General features: G+C 45.9%; 1 protein-coding gene across 4 annotated transcripts in view; it reads left to right on the top strand.

The window, feature by feature from the left end:
• Positions 1 to 1,552: 1,552 nt before the first annotated feature.
• FGF1 (fibroblast growth factor 1) overlaps positions 1,553 to 23,772 on the top strand; it is a 64,424-nt gene continuing 42,204 nt past the window's right edge. For 2 of the 4 annotated variants that reach the window (XR_004001683.1, XM_030573311.1), the window contains exons 1-2: positions 5,137 to 5,220; positions 5,452 to 5,665. The gene's annotated coding sequence lies outside the window, so the exon portion shown is untranslated. Of the gene's footprint in view, positions 1,774 to 2,192; positions 2,215 to 5,136; positions 5,221 to 5,451; positions 5,666 to 23,772 lie in introns of those variants that run through there. The other 2 variants (XM_030573312.1, XM_030573313.1) reach the window with 2 other exon arrangements.

Here is a 23,772-nt window from a genome sequence, read left to right as displayed (position 1 = left end):
CTGCATGAGACACCTATAGGCTGATTTTCAGAGCTGTTGACGAAGTTTCTTTGGAGGTGCCAAGCAACTGCAGTCCCCATTGACGATTCACAGTTTCAACTAAAGTCAATGGGGACTGCAGTTGCTTGGCACCTCCAAAAAACACCCCACTCACTGTCCCTGGAGCCCCTTATAGGGACTCTCTGCTCCCTCCTCCCCACAGTCACTGCCCTCAGGGAATGTGTGTGCATGAGTGATGGATGGGGTCGGGGAGAGAGTGTGTGTATGGGGGGTACAGGTGACAAGCTGTGACTTCTCCTCCTCTGGAATTCCTGCTAGTGAGTATGTGTGTGCACGTGTGTGCACGTGTATGTGTGTGTGTAGCGAGAAAGGGAGCAGGAATGTGATGGATAGGGAGAGCGGGGGTGTGCAGAACAGAAAGAGGAAAGCCTGAATTCCCTTAAAATCTTCTCAAATGTGGGATGTTGAACATGGGCCTGACCCGCTCTTCACATTATTTGCTTTCCTACAGCTCCCTAACTCACCGTCCTCTTGTTCAGCTGTTAATGGGCCTGCGTGATCAAGAGAGAAGCAATTCCACAAACACTGCAGTCTTTCACACACACTCTGTCTTTCAAAACCGCCAACATCTGACAGGGCTCTGACAGCTCCGTGCTCTCTTGAGTAACTGAAGAGCTTTGCCTCCTACCCCTGGTATTTCAGGCAGGAAACAGGTAGGCTCATGGACTGAGGCAGTGCAGCTTGTTAGACTGCAGGTGCCAGTGTTTGACAAGTTGTTGACCATTAGTCCCAATGGCCTGTTAGATATTTGCCTTTGGCTTCTGCATAGCATTCCTGTCATATCATTTATAAGAACTCAAGCAATCCTGCTTCATACTGAGGCCCTGCAGTATGCGTAGTACATAGAGAATATAAAGCAAAACTGGTTTATAGTGAACTGGCAAATAGGGAAACTGCATGTGGAGGGAGAGCAAATCCCATGTGAATTCAGCGCAATGTACAGATTGCAGTTCCACTCATCACATCTCTGACCACAGCGCAGCTGTTCGAGGAGAAAAATGGCTTTGCTGCAAGAATGTTACACCAGACAATGGGAAAGTATCAGTGAGAACACCACACCTAACTAAGAAGCTTTTAAGCCCATCATCATGGCAGCTGTTCAAAGCTCCCTGGAGCCCTCCAGGCACATGAGGGAGGCAGACTGGATGAAATCCATGTCCTTTCACCTGGGCTTATGTCCAGCCCCAAAATAGCTTTTGTGCCAAGTCCAAAAAAAAGATCACATGAGAGAGGAAAAAAGTAAAGCAAATGATTTTCCTTATTTTCTCAGTTTGTCCTACATGGGTGCCAGTATAGAGACCTGAGCTTCCAGGGGCTTCACTACCTCAGGGTCCCACCTCAACCTGCTCAGTAATGGATGCTAGATTTTGACTGGGACCCGACAGCAATCTGGGTTTGTTAGTGAGCGTGGTGATACTATTTTCACTTGGAGCCCTTTTTTTGTGAGCTTTTCTGTGTCTCTCTCCTTTCAGGATTTTCTTGGCCTTCAGTGAAGAAGACCGATCTGGAAAAGGGCCCCCCTGTCCCAACACAACACCTAACCGCCCCATAGGCAAGTCAACAGCATCGCCTCCTTTAGGGAAACTCTCTTTCTTAGCTGTTGGAAGGAACTCCCTTCCTCCCACAGCCCCAGCCCTGTTGCTCCTACTTTTCAGCAGTGTGTGCTGACCAGAGCAGAAAACAGCCTGAAAACGCCTGAGCCTGAGAACCAAGGTGAGTGTTACAGGACCTCAGTCCCCTCCGGCATTCCCTACAGGGCATCCTGCATTGGGACAACAGCGGGGAATCTTCTCAGAGGCTCTCATGTTTGCTTCCCCCTCTCAGATGATCTGCATTGTGGTTTTTGTGATAACTGAACTCTCACTGAAGCTTAGAGGCTGGGCTGGCTGTAACAATCAGGGTTTTTCTTGATCTTCGTGTTTCAAGTCCTGAATCACATTTGCTCTGCTGCAGCAGAAAACTAGGATGTCTAAGGGAGCGGGGGCTCGAGAAGGGGGATTTCTCCATTTTATTTTTGTTTCCAGGTTGTAGCTGACTGAATTACACTTCCTGAGCAATTTGACCATTACAGCCCCAAGGAGAATATGAAGCCAAGCCCTATTACATGGGGGGACGCTGGATGTGTCATTTTAAACAACCCTGCAGGAAACCTAGGTTAGGTGAAATGGTTTCTGTTATTGCTTCTTCCTGGTTTTGTTTTGGGGGTGGGGGGAAGAGAAAGCTACCACAGAACCACACACTCCATGTGTTTGTGTGAGAAAGAGAGAACAGGCAATCACACCCACGGCTTCCTGGAGGGAGAAAGTGGCTCTTTAGTTAAGTGTTTACGTATTTCCAAAGAGCCCAATAAAAAAGTACAATATTTATGGGGTGCAGAGAAGCGTCTATATGGCTGAGCATGTCAGGAGGAGGGTTTATTACTGATGCCTAGGGCAGGAGTTAGTCCCAGGAAGAGGGTTGGGAAGGGTAAAATAGTCCTGCAGTGCAGTGAGGGTTTTGCAATGTGTTGGAATAGAGGAGGCTGAGGGGAGTGATGCTAAATGTAAATTCTTTATGCACATGCACACATACATGTGTGCAAACACAGGCATGCTTTATGTACCTTGCAATATAGATTGATAGTAAGAAGGCAGTATAGAACAGGAGCTCTCTAATAGCTTAGGACAAGTTATTTCTGACCTTACTAACTGCCTGCCATTGATTGACAGTACACAGGCTGCTCACTGTGCTCAGAACTCTGTGCTAGTGAATATTCACCTGTCCTGCACTGGTGCATGCTGTTGCTGTTTGCTGTTAAATGGCTGCTACATTCCACCCCAGAGGTGGCTGTACTTCAAGAGTAGAGGAAATTATGCCTGAATACAGTGTACAGAGTTAATGTCTGCAAAACAATTTGGGATGAATAGTGCTGTACTACATTATTATTGTAGGGGCAGCTCCAGAAGTTCTCACTCAGTCAAATCTCCCATTGTGGTCAAGGGGTATGGTAAGAACAGAGTAAAAGTTAAGAAAGGACTCCAGGATTTGGCAACAGTCCTAAGCGAATGACTCGGTTTCTTGTGTTAACCTGAGTAACTTCCTATGCTCTGCCACTGATAACATCTGTAAGATGACACTGAGAGCTGGAGAGATGAACAGATGCCAGGGCAGGGAAAGAAGGTTTGTACCATCTACATTCAGTGATAACACGTTTTTAAACAGCATTTAATTAAAACAGGTTAGTTAATACTTTTGTTAGTCTACAGAAAGGCATCAGTGTATTTCCAGCTAGGACTGGATTTCCAAATACTTAGGCCATGATCACACAAGAAATAAAGGTATATTTTAACCATGTGCTGGCTAACAGTTGGTAACTAACACACACTGAAATCCTAGTGTAGACAAGGCAAGGTGTAATTTTAACATGTGTCAGTTGGTCAAAACCCCTTGATCATCTAACCTGTTAAAACTACAGTTTGCCTTGGCTATAGTAGGATTTAAACATGTTAGCACACACATTTTCCTAGGGGAGGTGAGGCCATAGAGAACAGCACCTTTCACAGAATTTCCACTGGGGCCAGACATGCTATTGTTTGCCTGAGGAAGCTTATCTCCTTGGGACGTCCAGCCAAATTTGTTAGGCTAAAGAGCTTTAGAAAATACAGGGAAGCCTCAGAACTTCTGGATACTTCGCCAAGCTTCAACTCTCTCGGGGCCAACCTATCCCTAACCTATACCAGTAGTATCACGGGAATGCCTCCATCACAACAGCACCTTCTTGCATAGACTCCCTTCCCATTCTCTGTCACCTGTGCTGCTTGAAAACAAAGAAAGAGAAAACCCCACATTAGACACTGCACAACTGGGGAGTTCCTACTATTTGCAATGCAGCTTCTCAATCAGACATTGCTTCAGTCCCTGACATTCCAGTGAGGCAGAGTGGCCTCCCTCTGGACCCGAGAGCGAGGAACCATTTCGCTCCCCGTGGTGGGTGCAGCTAACTCGGGCCAACCCCCTTGCAGGAAGTGCAGGGACAGAGCAGGAAGTATAAGAGAAGAGCCCTGCAGCTCAGTTGTGAGCAGACCTTGGAAGGAGGCAGATGTCCCTACTAGGTAGCTGAGCCCTTTGTGAGGTCCAGGACCGGCTTCAGAGCAGATCAGAGCCCAGGAGATGGAAGGACCTGGGGAAATACCAAAGGAAGCACCACCTGACTGTTAGCCAGAGCCTTGCGGTGGTGGCGTGATGCCAGGAGAGTCGGATAGGAAGTAGCCCAGGGAAAGCAGACGCTGGTCCAGTTGAGTTGCCAGGACGTGAGGCAGTAATCTTACATTTCCCCATTGACCCGTGGTGAGATAATTCGCCACTGTGAGCATCCTAGGCTGGTACCTGGTGGAGTAGGGTGGGCCTGGGTCTCCCTATCCCTGTCGCTGTCCCACACCTGGATCTGGCTGCATATTCACCTAGGCCAGAAGGCCTGCACCTGACTGTTGTTGTTTGTCCCAGCCAGGAGGCTAAGGGCTATAGACTGTTTGCTTGCTGTGCCCTGCCCAGAGTGCTGGAGCCACAGGTTATTGTTGCTTGCCCAGCCATGAGGCTGTGGGACAAAGACTGTGCAATTACTCAGGAGACCTAAACTCTAGACGTTTGGTGGGTACTCCAACCAGGGGCTGGAGCTATGAGCTGAAGGGCCATGTGCTGGGTCCTCTGAAGGAGATTGGAAGTGTGGAGTTGGCAGGTCCGTGACCACAAATCAGGCCACCCCGACAACATCCAGCCTTCCTCTGGACCCAAGAGGGAGGAATCATTACACACTCCAAAGTTTCTGTTTGTGCATGGAGATAAATGAATCTGGAATTTGATAAACGTTAGAACCTTGCCTTGCTAAACAGCCAATAAAAGAACCAAATGCATAAAGGCATGAGGCAAAGAGCTGGGAAGAAATAAAAGAAATACTCCCACTTCACCACAATCTACTGTTTCCTTGGCAATGGAAGCCTCAAAATAAACAGAAGCCTGTTAGGCTGTGTCCAGTAGTCCATTCAATTTAATCATCTGCCCGGAAGAAAACCTTTTTAATATGATTTACTTAAGTCCTGCTGCAGTGCTGGCTGCCTACTGGCAGCTCTGCATGCAGATCAAACAGGTCGCTTGCGCTTCTTTACTGGTCCTCTTGTCTGTCAGGTGATTGTCGCACATTTATTTTTAAGCTCTGTCATCTTGTGGGGTGTGTGTGTGTGTGTGTGTCCGTCCGCCTAGCCAGACACAAGGCCCTGAGGTTGAAAGCAGCTGAAGAGTTAGAATAATCCAGCTGCCTCTAGTTCATACAGAGCTTTCTAGCTTCCCTGATAGTACCCTCTTTGGAATGATTTAAACAACCTGATGTGCATGTTGTGGCTTGTCACCTCTCCGCAGAGCTGCAGGAGCAAAGGAACAGGAAAATCCTCAGCATAGAGGGAGAATTGCAGCAGCAGCAGAGTGGAACTGCACAGGCGTCAAGCGGAGGTGAATCCTGCAGCATTGCTGACAGTCCTTCTTTCCAGTGAGACAGCAGCGGCAGTTCCTGCCTAACGCGAACACAAGTCTCAGAGCTGCCAGCCACCCCTCTCTCAGGAGCACTGTGCTGCAGGTAAGCTACCGCCCGTCCCGTGTGAGAATCATACATAAGGCTGCAGATTGAGGATGCATAGTGATGTGAGTGAAGGGGAGAGATGGAGGAGAATGGTTGCAGTAGATGATGTTGTGATTCTTGTAAGTGCTGCAGGCTCTCAGGAATAATGACATCTGCAAATCTCCAGTGCTACAGCTAAGTTTATACAATGGCAGAGCAGGGCCGGTCAACCATTTAGGAGACCGATTTGGGAGGTGGTATTTTCTTTGGCAGTGACCGTGGTGGCCGGATCTTCGGCCACCCCGATCGCCGCTGGCATTTAGGCGAAGGGAGCTGGGGCAGGGGAGCGCGGGGAGGGTCGCCTGCAGCAAGTAACGGGGGAGTGGCACACAAGGGAACTCCCCGCCCCAGCTCATCCCTGCCCCGCCTCCTCCCTGAGCATGCCATGGCTGCTTCACTTCTCACGCCTTCCAGGCTTGTGGCGCCAATCAGCTTAGGCGTGCTCGGGGTGGAGGCGGAGCAGGGGTGAGCTGGAGCAGGGTGGTGGTGCCTCAGGTTGGGGATGGGGAGCTGCTGCAAGGGGGGCGCCTCAGGGTGGAGGGGGGGAGCTGCCATGGGGGGTGGGTGCCTCAGGGTGAGGGCGCGAGGGCGCAAAGTGGAAGTTTTGCCTAGAGCGCGAAACATCCTTGCACCGGCCCTGTGGCAGAGACTGTGGCCCCTAGCAAAATCCTCCTCATGCTTCACATTTTTATAGCGCACATTCCCTCGCAAAGCCTGACTACAGCCGGGAAGCATGCAGCCACCCCTGGAGGGAGGGAGCAGACAGCACACTGTACAGCACTGGGGCTGGGGGAATTCTGGCCAAGTATAGATGAGTAAACCACCCCAGTGCTTACAACAAACATCCTGGGACCTTTAAAGGCCACACAGAATAGACAGGACCGTGATCTCATCTGCACGCCACACATGCAGTAAATGGCACAGAAGGCAATTTATCCAGCCCAGGAGGAGGGAAATTGATCCCATCAGGACTACAAGTAGTTCCTGTGAGTCAGCCTGTTTCAGCACTAATGCTCATACCAGGAAGTCATCGTCTCCAGTAACAACGGCCAGGCTGAAGCAACAGAGTGGGATTCTCAAAAGTGCCTTTGTGAGTTAGGACCACAAGTCCTCTTGAAAATCACTGGCACTTGTGCTAGGGTGACCAGATGTCCCATCTTTAAAGGGACAGTCTTGTGTTTTGGGACTTTTTCTTATATAAGCATCTTTTATACCCCACACCCTGTCCCGTTTTATCACAATTGCTATCTGGTCTCCCTAACTTCTGCTTCTTACTCACATGAGCACTTTTGAAAACCACAGCTGAGTCTATAGTGGGCTGGAGCCACCTGCCCCAGCTGGGCAAAATGCTTCCTGGAGCTCTCATGGGCACAAGGGGACAGGCTCTTTTCACCCCCTTTACATAGGGGCAGCATGGGCTTCCCCTATGGCTGGTGTAATAAATGACTCTGTCAGGGGCACCATTTCAGACTTTTTGGGGGCGGGGAAGGCAACTTTAACCATGATTCCAAGGGCTACTTAGGCTTTTCTAGTTTTTTTTTTTTGCTGATAACTTAGAAATTGGCTGACAGGAGCACTGTATCTAATTCTTCTATAAAGAAAGAAAACTATGTACACAAACACCAATTAAAGGTATATTTTAGGATTAATTGTAACTGTAGAATAGAAAACCACATCTGAAAAGTGGAATTCTTCCAACTTCTATCCGTGTTTGTGTAGATGAGGGATTGTTTCAACTCAAGAACTGGCACCGTAAGCTAATACATTTCCTACGGAAGTGAAGAACATCATGAGGTGGTGAATTACGGGATTTGTAAGAATAGGCTGGGAAAAATCAAGATGAACATTTAGATGATTGCCAGATTTCTACTGCATTACTAGCTCAAAGTCACTTAATAACTATCCCAAAAATAGCCCTATTAATTGAAAGAAATGTGTTGGTTTTTTTTTCTTTTTTAAACAACATATCAGGCTATACCTTTAAAATCTTTAAAATCACTATCTAGAACAGGGATCGGCAACCTTTGGCACGCGGTACCCTGGCGGGCCAGGCCAGTTTGTTTACCTGCCGCATCTACAGGTTCAGCCAATCATGGGTCCCACTGGCCACGGTTCGCCGCTCCAGGCCAATGGGGGCTGCAGGAAGCGGCACGGGCTGAGGGATGTGCTAGCCACTGCTTCCTGCAGTCCCCATTGGCCTGGATGGGTGAACCGTGGCCAGTGGGAGCTGCAATTGGCCAAACCTGCGGACACAGCAGGTAAACAAACCTGCCCAGCCTGCTAGGGTGCTTACCCTGGCGAGTCGTGTGCCAAAGGTTGCCGATCCCTGATCCAGAGTGTAATTAAATGATGGATGTTAGTAGCATGGATCTATAATGAACAAATGTTGGCAGCTAAATCTTACAAATTGTTCAGATTGGCTTGGGTTTATGTTCACGGAAGGGTTTATACAAATAGTTATGATAAATACAAAGGATTACGTTGGAAAGAGGTTCCTAGTGTGTTACTGTAAGGATTGGTGAGAGTAAATATCACCTCAATGAAATTCACAGATGGCACTCAGGTTTGTGAGACTCTGCCACACCCTCTGAAATGTTAAAGAATTAGAACAACAGGAGATAAGAATGTTTACCAGCTGGAAGAGAAGGAGATACAGCAGACAGCTGCTTCAAGAGCAGCAGTTCAAGGCCAGTAGCTCCTCAAAAAATCTCGGAAAAAGGTCCTAGAAAAGTGCAACCCCACTCTCAGGAGATTTGGTGAAATCCAGGCATTCACAGAGGAATCCATGTTTCTGCATCACAGCCTATGCACCCGACCTGACCCAAAGCCCACAGTAGACAAAGGAAAGACTTCCACAGACAAGTGGGACTAAATAGTAGAATAACTAGCCACACTGGGGTACTGCCATTCACTACAAAATTAGAGAGCTGGAAAAAAGTTGGGAACATTTTAAGTGTAATTTAAACAATATTTTTGGTGGCAGCCGTTCATGCTGTTTCTTCACCGCAGGGAAAGATTACAGCTGGTCATCCATTCTGCAGCACTCCTCTTGCAGCCTGAAACTTCCAAAGCTGGGCTGGCTGTGAGGATAATTATCCCCTGAATGTGCCTCAGGCAGCAGCCTCCCCCCCCCACCCCCGCACTCCGCCCCAGCCCCAGCTGAGCCGCCCCGTGTAACGGGGATGCTCCTGCCTTTTTAACATGTCAGCTTGTGAAGGTGAGGGGCAGATCATGATGCAATCTGCAGGAAGCATCTTCAGATCTTCCTGCCACCACTCCCTCACTGTGTTTGTTTAAGGAAGAAAAATGTTGCAGAGGCTCCCAGCTCTGCTATTGGCTCTGCCAGATACTCCTCTTCATTCTTGTTTGCTGAGCAAAGAATAGGCCAGTCAGGGGAAGGGAGAGAGGAGCCAGCGGCTCCCACCAGGTGGTACAAAACTTGGGCTAACAGTGGGGCAGGAGCTCCCCTAAATGGCACTCCTGAACTCTGCCCCCATCCATTCGTTTCTGAGCAGCTGGGGCCCTTGGGCATTGTACAAGGCAGCAACTACTGTACTCCAGATAGCGCAGGGGCCGGATCTATGGCCAACTCCTACAAAGTGGGTGTGGGCTGAGAGAGGGTCACTTGTGCAGCTGTGCATGGGCTGGCTACAATTAATAGCATTAATTAATTACTGTTTAATAATTAACGCTGAGAAGGATTTTCTAATGTCAGGTCCTGGGTTCTGGGAGGGAGGCAGGAGGATGTGAGTAAGAGTCTGGGGTGGCTTTTCCATGGAATATGAGGTGAAGAGAGAACAAGAGAAGAACATGGGCAAAGTCACAGCATAACACAGAAGAGATCACACGGATGGACAAAAGAGAACAGTGGAACTGGGACAGAGACAGGCGGAGCAGGGAGGAGATACTATTCATCAAGGGAAGGGGAGATGCGAAGCAAGAGAATGAAAATAGTGGAGTGAAGTGAGGAAAATAAAATGGAGACAGATAGAATGTGACAGAGCTGGGGAGGGAAGAAAGGAAAACGGAGACATTACTTTATGGTAAGTGAGTTTGACAGTTTCTCTCCGCACTTCCCTGGCAAAGACCCTGTGTCTGTATGTTTTGTGATGAGATGGGGTGGCTATTTGGCACACAGAGGTTGTTGACGAATGTTGCTGGCTGCTCTGGATTCAATAGTTAAGTAAATAGGGGAAAGGGCAAAGAAAATAACAAGCTTCACGAGAAAGCACACTACACCCACCTGCAAGTGGGGACTTGGCTGCTGGAGAAATGTTCCTTGAAACACTTTTCCCCCCGGTGTTAGGAATGCCGCATGCACTCCAGTCCAAGGAGTTGGGCTCTACTTTTCCTGCAGCAGAAAGGGGCTGATGGTGGCAAAAAGATTCCCCCCTCCCCTGTTCTTTTGTTGCTAAAATCCATTCAAGTTGGGCTACAGGGCCCCCTATAAATGATCTTGTTGGTCCTTCCCAAACTCCTAAGGCCAGGCCAGACCAAGCTGCAGCAGCGCAATGAGACAAAGTAAAAAAATGATTTGGCCAATAGTGCTTCATCAGTGCTTCATCAGAGCAACCTGGGTAGCCTGGAAGCCTAATAACCCTTGGAAGGGTCGCCTATGAGAAGCACACAGAATCTATGGAAATCTCTGTGGAAACAAAGGTATACATTTTAATTGGTTTCAAAGGGCAAGACTCTACTTGGGGGCCAGGTAAATCGACCTAAGATAAGCCGACTTCAGCTATGCTATTCACGTAGCTGAAGTTGCATATCTTAGGACGACTCTGCCCGCAGTGTAGACCTAGCCTTGGTGGTAATAAAGCAGCACAATATTCTTAACTGTTTTCCCTGTAATACTGGGCAAGTTCCTCTTCCTCCAGCCACATAAAAATGATTCGGCCATTCAGAATATAGCCTGAATACGTGGCGTGGACTAAACCTAAATCGACTTTGGATCCACCAAACTCTCCAGCCAAACATATAACTTTGGAGTCTCCTGGACAGACTTCTTTTCCCAGCCTCACCCCTGCCCATGGAATAGATTCTCCCTCCCATCCTCTGTAAATGGACTCTGGCCTGCCTCCCACTCCTGAGCCCTTGCTCTTCCTCCCAAATGAAAGAGTTCAGCAAACAGCTGGCTCCATCTTCTTCCATTTCTTTATTTAATATCAGTATGGCAACGACTTAGTCATGGATATATTTAGTAAAAGTCATGGACAGAACATATGGCCCGTGACCTGTCCATGACTTATACTATAAATACCTATGACTAAAACTTGGGGTGGCCGCTGCTCTGGGTGCACCCCAGGGGGCCACTACTGGGTAGGGGCTGGGGCCAGCTGCACCAACTGCTGGGGGCTGCCGGAGTGGCCACTGCTTGGGTGGTCACCGGGGCGAGCTGCCTGGCTGGCCCCAGGGCCACTCCAGCTGCTGTCAGTGCAGCTGGCTGCAGGGCCGCCCAAGCAGCAAGCTGCAGAGCCGCTCCAGCAGTGGCCAGTGTGGCTGTCCCTGGGGCCACCTGAGCAGCTGACTCCCTGAGCAGCTGTCCTCATTATATGTCACTTTCTGTCCTTACGTTAATGTTATCAGTATTTTTAACATTAGCAGTGTTTTTAACGGTCTATCCAAGTCTTTATCCAGTGCCCATACCATGATATCTGAATGCCCTTGAAATTGCAACCTCTTGTACTGTAGAGATTCAAACCCACTGCTGCCCTACTGTTACCCTTTGATATTTTGTATTTATGATTTCACTCCCATGATGGGAAGCTGGTGTCCCCAGAATAATGAGAGAGCAAATCAGTCAGCACTAGGGCACTAGTCACAGGACCATGGAGAAGAGCTGGGAAGGATAAACAGAACTTGCCTCTGAATGCAACATTTTAAAAGGATTAGGTCAACCATTGCTAATACTACTTGTCTGTGTGAAGCAGTGTGTGTTTAATTGGAACCTCCAGCATTCAGACTCAGGCTGTCTCTGCTTTATTTGAGTTTGGCACTGAATGCCCTGGGGTAAAATTGCCTTTCCAGTAATGCACATGGCACAGTCTGTGCTGTTCTCCTGTTAAACCAAATGCTGTGTCTAGCTTTGTGCTGAAATCACATAGCTGGGCTACCCTGGCTGATGCCTGCATTCCTCCCACCCACACCCGACTGCTTCTGGGTTATTAGTGTGTGCTACGTGAGCTACCTCTAAAGTGTCATGTTCTGCTGTGCTGCAATAGACTCCCTCACACTGGATGCTGAACTAAGCAGAGTTAATGGTGTAGATGAAACACGTGGTGGTACTGGGGCTGCTGGATAGCTCAGGGGAGTGCTATTGGGACATGGAGCTGGTCACCTTTAGAGAACGTGTTCCAGGGCAGTTGTTATCCTGACAGTTATTTTCTTTCATCATTTACCAAACGTGGTGGACTCTGTCAAGTCCGTAGTGGATAAGCATCTGTACCACAATTGGTCCCTTGGTAGAAGGGTCAACAACCGAATGGATCTGGAATGGAAACTATCTTTCTTTTTTTTGGGGTGGGGGGAGGAGCTAGCAGTCTTCTCAATGAAGATTGTCAGCTCTTTGTGGCAGAAACTCTCTCTTCTTATGTGTTTGTTCACTACCTAGCACTATAGGGCCCCTAGGTACCACCCTAATACAAATAATTACTTCCCCAAAATCTGTGGGTGTTCAGACTGGCTGATTTGGGTCAGACCTCTCTCTAATCTCCATCCTTCCTCGCAGCCTCCCTTGCTTTGCAACCCCCACCCCCTCCAGAAAGAGGCACGTCTTTTTTTTTTTTTTTTTTTTAGTATGAGTTCCTGTGGAATTCTGTAATTGTGTGTGGTGATTAGAAGAAAAATATTAAAATAACATCAAAGACCCCAAAGCAGTCACCATGTGGTGGGAGGATGCAGCGGTTGAATAGCATACAGCAGTTCAAAAACAACTGAGATTCTTGGCCAGCTGAATCTTCAGGGGTTAGTATGTAATTACCCAAATTACCTAAATTTGGAATTTCATCAAGGTACTACTGAGCCTAACACCCCCACCCTTATGAAAAGTGCTCTAAGACCTGTTATTACCACAAGTGGTCAGGACCTAAGGTTTGTCTCCTTTAGATGTGTCTCTGGGCAGTTAGCACATCTGGTATGAAGGCTTTCCTCCAGCTCTTTCCAACACCCACAAACGCTCGAGAGGGATAGTATGCTATAGTGATGCCAGACTCAGGAGAAAACAGCTCTCCCGTGATGGTCTCGTTTCCTGATAAATGGAAATAATACCATAATATCAATTCCTATAACACACACATGTTCCCATGAATTTGTTCTATATAAACCATTTCCTCCTCTTGATTCGTTCACACTTCATACAGCAGCTGTATTGAAATTCAGGGATATCACTGCAAATACATCTCACACTGAAAGGTTTCCTGTAACTCTTTACTAGGTGGAGAGCCATGCTCATGCCATTCGTTAAGGCAAACTGAAAGATCTAAATGCAGAGTTCTGGGTTTCTTCTGCAACAGTTGATGTCATCACTGACACCTAAAACTGAGGGAGGAGTTGCACAAGGTGTTAGTGACAGCAACTCCTATTATTGGCAAACATGACACCATGAAGTTGTGGCTTGGCCGGTCCGGTGGATAGGGGAGGATCTGAGTCTCAAGAGTTTAGGTTTTAAAAGGGACTGTGCATACAAGTTATACCCCACTCATCTATTCTGTTAATGAAAAAGGAACTTAATTCACTTTTTTAAAGAGAAGCTTTCAATTCATCTTTAAGCTCTGGTGTAATGGTTCGAGTGTTGTGAAAGATGCCCTTTCACCCCCCTATTGCAATCGGATCAACACCCTGGGTTTGTTTAGGAGGCCTGTGTTTCAAGGACACAGGGATAGCATGACTTCCTCTAGGAGCCTGCATTTTGAATGTATCTGAGGTGATTTATTTTACCCCAAAACGGACTCCTAATAAATAATTTTGCACTGCCAATTTTCAACTAGGGCCTGGTTTACAGTCTCGGGGGGATTATGCAGAGCACTAGAAATATGACTTGAGAAGCTGGTTCTCCTCGTGTATTTTAAATGTTTCACTGGATGTGGCATGTACAGATAGAGTAATGAGGTACAGTGGAACCTGTACAAGAGGTCACCCACCCTGATAAGGCAACCTCCTGTCTTCAGAGACTGCCCCACGGCACCCCCCCCCCAATGGACTGAGTACAACTCTGCTCTACCTTGATTAGCCACTCACCTCTACTAAACAACTTATTTGTCTTGCAGCAGTGGTCCAGTGTGTGCTGTACAAACACAAAGGAAACCAACCCCTCTCAAAGGGCTTAGTCTCATTTGTACATTTATGTTATCCCATGGGAAAGCAAGCATCATAAAATTACACCCACTGCAGATAGTAAAATTTCCCAACATAAGCTATGTATGAATCTAAACCAGGGAGGGGCAGAACTCCTATGGTTTGGTGTGGGGTAAGTAAGCACCTGATTGTGCAGCCCAATTGTCCAAATGGCTGGAGGGTCAGATCCTACCAAGGTGTCAGTAGGTAAAGTTCCATTTAACCTCTGAGAAAACAATAGAATAGGCTTTGTGACCAGATTTCCACTGCTTGCAGTCAGGCTGGAAGTAGCACGAACAAGAAGAGCCTCATGTGGACTCTTTATTCCATTGTGTATGAAACCCACAAGCACAGAAGCCTCAAGAAAAAGAAAAATAGTCTTTACTAAATTTTACTGGAAATGTTTCAAACCTCCAAAAAAAAAAATAGCAAAAAACCCAACCGCTTTGCGTTTTGAGGGCTGGGTGCTGGTTTCCCTTTGGTCCAATGAGTCTTATTTTATTTGAACCAGTCAATTCATGTATAATATTACTATTATTATTAAGTATTAAGCATCTTCAAGTATGTTGGGCTGGGGAATCCTAGCATGTTTGGCCAAATGCAGGCATATACATGCTGAAGAATAAAAATTAGTCAGGGGGAGCATCAAGAACACACAAGGCAGACAAAAGTGAGTAATACTATGCCTTCCAGTTTGGACAGAGAGCTCAAAGGGGAGGATGGGTGCAGCCCTACAATGAGTTTTACTATGCAAGTTAAAAATATCACGGAAAAGCAGAGGTGTGAATAGTTTGTTTCAATCAGATTCTATACAGATGTAAAGGGCATACAGTGAAACCCCTCTGTCAGTCTGCAAGCATAGAATGCCCAGCCAGCAGGGGAAAGAGACTGGAAACTGGACCAACATACAGCTTATAGTTATTAAGATATTAAACTAAAGATCAGTTATTGCTTCCTAGCTAAAAAGTTGACTTTTGAGTTTAATTATTTCTCTAAAGATAGGCTTATTTATTACGTACATTTGTTTTTGTAGTTGAAGATTATGATGTCTCTTTAAAAATGCTTTTTCATGCCTCTTCCTGCCTATTTTTCCATGTGCAAATAATACAGGCTTCTTGAGAAAGGGATAAAAGTAGTTTGGTTGGATCTGTGTATGACAGGTTGGACCCCCCTTCTAGGATGCCACCTGATGTACTGGGATTTCACTGAGCCTGCCTGCTCCACTAGCCTGGGCTCCCTCTCCCTGTTTTGCTGAATTAGGCTCTCCGGCCTCCGGCAGCACACACACAGGTAGGGAAGCACCAGCTGTAGAATTACACAGAGTCTGCAAACAGCTCTCTATGAGAAGACTCAGCCAGGAAATTGCCCAGCACTCAAGTGCAATTCTTCTCTGGAAAGTGCACCCAAAATAGTATTGTCTTGTGCTGTAGAGAAATCTATACAACCTAAGCTGATAAATTTGCCCCTCCCTCAATGTGGAGGAAGATATGCACAACTTTTTGCCCCCTCAGTTAGAAATTGCACAAACTGGGTTTAATAATAAAAAAAACCCAACAAGTTTATTAACTATAAAAGGCAAATTTTAAGTGATTATAAGGGATAGCAAACAGAACAAAGCAGATTACCAAGCAAATAAAACAAAACACACATACTACAGTTAAGATCTTAACAATACTGGTTTCAAGAAGTAATTTCTCACCCTAAATGTTGTTTTAGGCAAGTTGCAGAGTTTCTGTAGCTTAGAGTTCCAGTTATTTCTCTTTACAGACTAGACGCCTGTCTTAGTCTGGACTCAGCCCTTGCTTTTCCCACCACTCAGTTCCTTTGTCTTTTCAGGTACTTTCAGCCGTCTTTCTTCTTGGGCAGGAAGGCAATGGAGAAGAGTCCTGTTTGCCTTACTCCCCAGCCTTAAATAAGATTTACATAAGGTGGGAATCTTGTTCCCAGTCTTGACCTCCATCTTAGATGGTGTTTAGTACGAGGTGACAGGACCACCTGACCTAGTAGTGTCACAGCTACATTGCAGGATGTCTCTCAGGAAGGAGAGAGATTAGTATCTTCAAAGTCTGATTGTTTCTTCCTAATGGCCCATCAAGGCTGCTGGCCTGCTGTCTGGGGGGGTGTTTCCCAAGTACACACCTAGTTGTTCTTGTTACATAGTCAATATTCCTAACTGTAGATACAGAACTAACACATTCATACAAATGGGATAATCACATTCAGTAAATTATAACTTTTCCAATCAGACCCTACAAGACCCATCTTGCATAAAGCATACCTGTTATGCCATCTCCATATCAAAAGCATATTTCCATAATAGGGAGTGTAACTTCACACACTGCATGTAAGAAGAATCCAATCCAACCCCCACTGAGTTCAGTTAGACCTGGATTCAGCCAAAAGTGTGTCAATCCCTACATGAGATAGGCAAAGTGACATCTTCTAAAATGACTGAAAGAATTTCTTTAGAAAGGACTGTATTTCCCTCTTATAATGAGCCCGCTTTTAGGGCAGAGGAATGGAATTCCCCAAGTCTTCATTTCCCACTCAGCATGGTGCATTAATTTAAATACAAATATATTCCATGCTTTAGCACAGGCAATATTTAACCACCAGTTCTGATGATTTCTCCTACCACAGATCACGAGCAGAACAAGGGTCTTGTACGCCACAGTAAACACATTGCCCACACTCTCATTTTGGGGGAAGAACATTCATCAGCTTGCGGCATCATAATCCAGTCATTAGAACAGGAGGCTGGGAGTGAAGAGAGCACAGTTGTGTTCCCAGGTCTGTCACTTCCTCACCGTGTGACACTGGACACATCATGTAACCTTTTGGTGTCTCAGTTTTCCCATCCATAAAACAAAGATAATCTGCACATTCAGGGCCGGCTCCAGGGTTTTTGCCGCCCCAAGCAATGGGAAAAAAAAAAGAAAAGCCGTGATTGCCATCAGCAGCACTTCAGCTCTACTGCCGCTTCATTCTTCGGCGGCAGGTCCTTCCCTCTGAGAGGGACCGAAGGACTCGCCGCCAAATAGCTGCCGAAAAGCTGGATGTGCCACCTCTTCCCCACGGCCGCCCCAAGCACCTGCCTGCTGAGCTGGTGCCTGGAACTGGCCCTGTCCACATTTATGATCGTGGGAGTATAAAGTGTTATATTTGATTATATATTTTTATTCATTGACTTGGGTGCCAAAGAGTAACCAAACCTTTCTGAATGAGTGTTTGTAATCTGCTTTTAGTCTATATCAAGTATTCTAAGTGAGATACAAGCAAATCCCTCATGACAATAATCACTATATTTTGTGATCTTACCTTAGTCAAACACGTTCTCCTGATTACTGTCCTATTTAGAGCGCCCATTGCTATCTAAACTGTATCAGGGGTGTCAAGTCTGAAAAGTTACATTTGCTGCAGGTTTTAAACCTCCAAGATGGGTGGGAAGAGAAAACAGCCTTTTACTGGAGCAGTTCAAGACTGCACTAGAACAAAGCGCTGTAGGCCAGAACTGAGGTGTATTGGCAGAGCTCTGCGTGTGAGTTTACACAGCACCTGTCAGCACTGAGTCTGGCTACCAGCCATTGCTTTCCATCCTCCTTTTTCATGAGCATTAGAACTCATTCACAGATGTTAGCAGAAATGAAAATATTAGTAAAGCAAACATGGTGTGAAATGAGTGTCTGTAACTGGCCAGCCCTGGAATCTGAAGTCTTCACAGCACATGTACAGCACAGGAAGTGACATTCCAAACATTGCCCCATGGACATGACACAGCCCTGACCGCCCCCTCCCGTAGAGCTGAGAAGGAAGTGTTCTTATCCCATTGGTGAAATGGGGAACTAAAGGCAGAGAGAGTTTAAATGACTAGTCCAAGGTCATGTAAGAAGTCTGGCAGAGCTGGAAACTGAGCCCCAATCTCCTGGCTCCAGGCAAAAGCCTCAGATGCAAGATTATCCTTCCACGTTCATCTCTGGATCAGAACTTTGTCTCTCAGGACACACCGTCACCAGAGATAAGCCTCAGAACAGATGTCTGATGGGGTCTGTGTGTGTTTAACTTTGAGAGACAGAGAGAAATTCAGAGTCCTGAGAGACCACTATTAACATGTAGCATTTATATTATACTTTACGTCATCTGAGAGCTGTACAAACCTTGCAGTAACCCTAAGTAGCTGTAAGTTTATTTGAAAGGAAGCTGTCATAACATTTCTTCCCAGATCTGGACCTTAGCGTCCAAAATATGGGTGTTAGCATGTAAACCTCCAAGCTTAGTAACCAGCTTGGACCTGGTATCGCTGCCACCAGCCAGGAATTATACAGTGCCTAGCTCACTGTGGTCTCCCCAAAACCTTCCCTGGGGGACCCCAAGACTCAGATGCCTTGAGTCTCACTACAAAGGCACCACTTCCCTTCCCCCTTACCTCCTCACAGATTCTCCCGCCCTGGGTATTCCCTGCTTCAAGTCCTTGAAACACCAGTACTGAGAGATCTAATCTCTCTCCCCCATCACCCAGAGGGTATGCAAAGTCAGGCTTAGTAAATCTAACACAAAGAGATTTTTCCCACTGACTTCTTCCTCCCACCAATCCCCTGGTGAGCTGCAGACTCAATTCCCTGGAATCCCCACTAAAGAAAAACTCCAACAGGTCTTAAAAAGAAAGCTTTATATAAAAAAGAAAGAAAAAGACATTAAAAATAGTCTCTGTATTAAGGTGACAATATAAAGGGTCAATTGCTTAAAGGAAAAAAAATGAATAAACAGCCTTATCCAAAAAGAAGACACTCCAGCAACTACACACATGTAAATACAAAAAAAAAAATATAAACCTATTGTCTTACTATTCTTGTACTTACAACTTGGAAACAGAAGATTAGAAAGCCTGGAGATTCCTGTGGTCACTCTCAGAGCCAAGAAAGAGAACAGACCAAGAACAAAGGACTCACACCCAAAACTTCCCTCCACCCAGATTTGAAAAAGTCTTGTTTCCTGATTGGTCTGCTGGTCAGGTGTTGTTTGTTACCCCTTTCCAGGTGAAAGAGACATTAACCCTTAGCTATCTGTTTATGACAGAAGCATAAGCAAATTAAACTGGGAACACAGAAGGTTTTCCTTTCCCCACATTCCTCAGACTAAAACAGTCTGTCTGCAAGCTCTGCCACATAGCCATCCACCTATCAGAATGGTGATAGGTGGGGCCTTTGGCTAGCTGGTTGTCTAGAGAAGGGATGTCTAGAGACACTTGGCATTATCCAACCATGTCACAAGGCAAAAAGCAACCACCTTCCCACCCCCCACCCCCAGTCCAGGAAAACTACTTATTGGCTGTGACTTTCACCTCAGCCCAGCTCCCAAAAACACTCATATTAGCCTTTCCCTAACTGAGAATATATTTTCCAAAGAACGGACAGAGAAGTCCACTTCTCTGGACCTTGCACATTGCTGCACAGTGGGATGACTCTGGAGTCAATGGATCTATAAGCCATACTGTATGTTGCACCAGGGTTCAGTGATTAATTAATGGGGACATTTTTGTAAGAGTAAATTTTTGAAAGTGCATCTAAGTAAAGATTAGAATTTGGGCTGAAAGTCTGTGGCTATTTTTATTTTATACAAACTTGAATATCCACCCATGGTAGACATCTGTCTGCATAGAGGTGCATGTGTGTGTTTTTTTAAAAAAAAACAGCACAGAACTAGGAGACAGGAATCTCTGCACTATAATCACACCTCTGCAATCACAGCTCTGCCACTGACTTTCTGTGTGGCATTGGGCAAGACCACTAACCTTGCCTCAATGTCTCCATCTGTTAAATGGGGAAGATACCTGTTAGAGTACTTCACAATAGTGTTAGTTAAGATTGTTGACCCTAGTTCCAACACCAGTATGTCTGTTCTAATGCAGGTGTCACATCTCTCAGTGGTAGCCAGATGCCAGGGCTGTGCAGGTCAGCTTCCCAGTGGAAGAGAATTGGGGAATATTCTAAGTGTAATTTGCTTTATTTATACATATACACCAGTCCTGATGTCGAACAGCATGCAGGCAATCCCTTATTTCAGGAATCTCAGCCCAGCAGCAATGCCTAGTTCCCAGGGAATAACTCTGCCTCAAAAACTGACTAATCAGAAACCATGGCAGAGAGAAAATTCTCCTGCAATGCACACAGCAATCTATACCCAGAACCGTGTATAATCAAGAAACGACCACCACAACCAGTATTTCTTCCAAGACAAAAAACTTGCTCACATGCTAAGACAAACAACTTGTGAAACTCTGTAACCAGCATTATCTGGTGATGCCTCAGTTTCTCCGTCTATTAAACAAGGAAGATAACTATTAGGTACAGTACCTCATAGTAGTGTTGTGCGGCATAGTTAGTTAATATTTATAAAGCCCTTTGAAGATGCAAATAGCTATACGCAGTCAGTGTTAAGTATTATTATTTTATCACCGTGTACCAGCTTAACAGAAGCTTGCAGTCCAGTTTGAGAGTCTGGCCTGTGTCCTTTTGGTTTAACAGGGTGGCAAAACACACTTTTCTAAGTCTTATCTAATTTAAAAAAAAAGTAATATTTGAAACCCCCTTGCCCTCCTGTTTGCTTTCTCCATTTAGATTTAACAAAACTTGATGCTTCTCTGAGTATAGTGGTGTTATCCACGCTCCCTCTCAATTTGTGCTCTGCCTTTCTTGGCTCCTGACACAACCGTTTTTGTAAAGAGTAAGTGAGATGATTCCAAGCCTGCTCCAGGCCTCCTAAAGAGCCTTCAGCAGAAATAGGACAGAGCTGGGAAGAAGAGCAGACAGACCGGAGAATAGCATGAAGGCTGGAGAACAGAAATTGTGACTGGGGTCACTGCATGGCAAGACCAACACAACACTCAAGGCTGCTCATTGTATGTGTGAGCGAGGCATCCGTTCAAAGAAATTAGTGGTTGGTAACTGCAGAAGAAGTAAAAGAAAAGCCTTCTTTATGCAGCAAATCTGTGGAACTAGGTGTCTGCTGGGAGTAACTTAGTCAGATACTGTGGATGGGTTTAAGATAGTGACCTGAAGTTATTCACCCTAGCAATTGTCATTATTGCTTCCTTTCAATTTAAACATCATACAAGATGCTTATCCCAATCTTTATGCTTCTTGACCTCCATTATAACTACAATTTAGAACAGAATATCGGCAGCAAGTTTTCTCTCCTCCATCACAACATAAAAGAGCTAGTCAGCAAGAAACAAGGGAATTACTATGTTGAGTTTTCCAGGCTAAGCTCATGGTAATGAAATCTCATGCTTCAGTGCATAAGATGATTGTCATAAGGGTCAGGAGGGATTGGCACAATTGGTCAGGCACATTGTGGAGGCAGAGAGAGGGAGAAACCGGTGAAAGTCTGACAGCTGTCATCTTGGGAATCAGGGACCTACAGGCTAAAAAGTAGAGTCAGGCTTACAGAGTTAGAGTCAGGCTCTGTAGCTGGGGACTGTATTAGACTCATGTCCTCTATGGATCAGGTATAGAGGAGAACATATAACATGCCCTTGAGCAGTGAGTTATAAAGGTGGGTACTATTAGTCTCATCAGAAAACAGACAGCTCCCTTTAAGAGACATAAACCTTAAAAAAATATTGCTGAGGAAATTAACACAAGAATAGCCAAAATCAAGGAAAGAAATGATCAACTCCAAAAAAGGAGAAAGTGGAGTCTGCAGTAGAGAGAGATCTGGTCTGCAGAAATTTGGATCTGACCTTCTCCAAGGACTGAGAGTATTTGGATCCTGAGATTTCATTTAGGACCACCTTTAATTTGTAGCTTCAGGTATATGCTGCTGTGTGACCTGATCCAGCAAGCATCCAAGACAAGAGAGGCAGGCAGTCGAACAAACACCCAGTAGATCTTAGAGCTTGGGTTCAGCTGTTTATCTCGGCTGTGTAGGGTAACGAGCAAGAGGAGGCTGGGATTTTTTATTGGCAGTTTATAGCTCTGCCCTGCCTGTTTGCCACTGAGCCGGTTAGGTGGCTGTTTTATTTAACTTGCCATTTCCACCCTCTTGGAATAAGGAAGTTTGTGATGAGATGGCTGGCCAGTACAGTCAGCAGACATGCCATAAGCTCTTATTCTAAACATGAGTAATTGGAGTCTAATGGCTAATCCTCATGACAAAGATTAGAAAAGAAGCAAAAAAGGTAATTGGCACTGGCTGAAAATCTAATACGACTGGTATGTGGTACAGTACTAGCTGAACACAGTCTTGTCAGAACCATGAGCAGGCTTTGGTCCCAGCATTGGCACCACTTCTTTGAGGGCAGCGGAGTGACACTGGAGGTGAATTTGGCCCTGTTGGACTATCTTCCTAAACTTGGTTTCTCCCTCAACCTTCCATCCAAAGATTTGCAATTTGTCTGCAACAGCCTAGTGACCTGGAGCATGAATGACTTTGGAAGTTCTCTTGCTTAAAAATAAAAAGTCTAGTTTGTGCCCTGCCTTTCCTTAATTCAGACTTATACTTTCCTTCTGAGGCTAGAAATTTGGGAGTCATCCTTGACCTTGAACTCTTTTCTTCCCACATGTCCTTGGTCAGTAAATCTGACTCTCCACCTCCAGATTAACGTTGCCAGAATCCACCCTCACACTGATCTTGCTTTTGCTGAAACCCTTATTCAGACCTTCAGTGCTTCCTGGCTTGACTATTACAACTCCCTCTTCTAAGTCACTACTCTCTGAACTGTAGGTGCACCAGGATGTTGTGGCCAAACTGCTTCCTTGCCACAGAAGTGAAACTATCATACCCCTCTCTGCTAGAAACCATTGCTGCCTTTCTAGAGATCTCTGAGCCATCTCAAAACTGACATCATGGTTTACAAAACTATGCAAGACCTCTCCACATCCTTCCTGTCTGACCTCATACATCCACCTACTCCTCCATGTACTTATTCCTCACTTTGTCTTCTCTTCCCCGCCCTTTGACTTGGTGAATGTGGGAGTCACTCATCTGCCTGTGCTGATCCATCTATCTGGAAATGTCTCCCTCCAACCAAGTGCTGACTCATTTCATCTCTTAAAATTTTACCATAAATCCTTCCCTTTCTCTTTAGCATAGAATTGACGTGCTCTCTCTTTCTCTCAAGTTTGTTGTGTATTAAGGATGCTATACAAAATTTCAGGGTTTTTGGACCAAACTTACATCTGGCCAGCTGTACTACATGACTTGGTATTATTCACACTCCACTGGTTAGCATTTCCACCAGACTTGGGCTTGCCCAAATCAGCCTCACAAGCCTATAAGCAGGGGGAGGTCTGATTCCCCCTTACTTACTTGCATGCATGCCTTAGACCTGGGGGCCAGGCGAGTAGGGGCAAGCAGACATTGTGAAGCCACTATTCCCCGAGCAGGTGGGCTTGGCTCTGACCCCCATGCATGGGCCATTGCTACTGAATCATCACAGCTGGCTATCCATCTAAACTGAATGGGGTGGGAAGAGGGGTAGTAACTTGTTGTTGGCAAAGGCCACCAGCAGGCTCCTACACCATGGAGCACGGCGGGAGCAGTATATAAGTGGGGCTTGTCTGAAGCACATTTCCTTCTCTACACTGATGATGGGTGGCACTGCTACACATCCTCACTTAAAGGGTGTATCAGCACCACCTAGCCCTTAATCTTGACAAGACATATTCACAAAATCTTAAGAGCCAAACCACAGGCTGTTCCTTCAGGAGTTTTTGTTCCCTGCTGCTTCAGAGGAA

The sequence above is a fragment of the Gopherus evgoodei genome, chromosome 8 (assembly GCF_007399415.2).
Source record: "Gopherus evgoodei ecotype Sinaloan lineage chromosome 8, rGopEvg1_v1.p, whole genome shotgun sequence".
Classification (NCBI taxonomy): Eukaryota; Metazoa; Chordata; order Testudines; family Testudinidae; genus Gopherus; species Gopherus evgoodei.
This window is presented reverse-complemented; position numbering and strand designations above follow the sequence as displayed.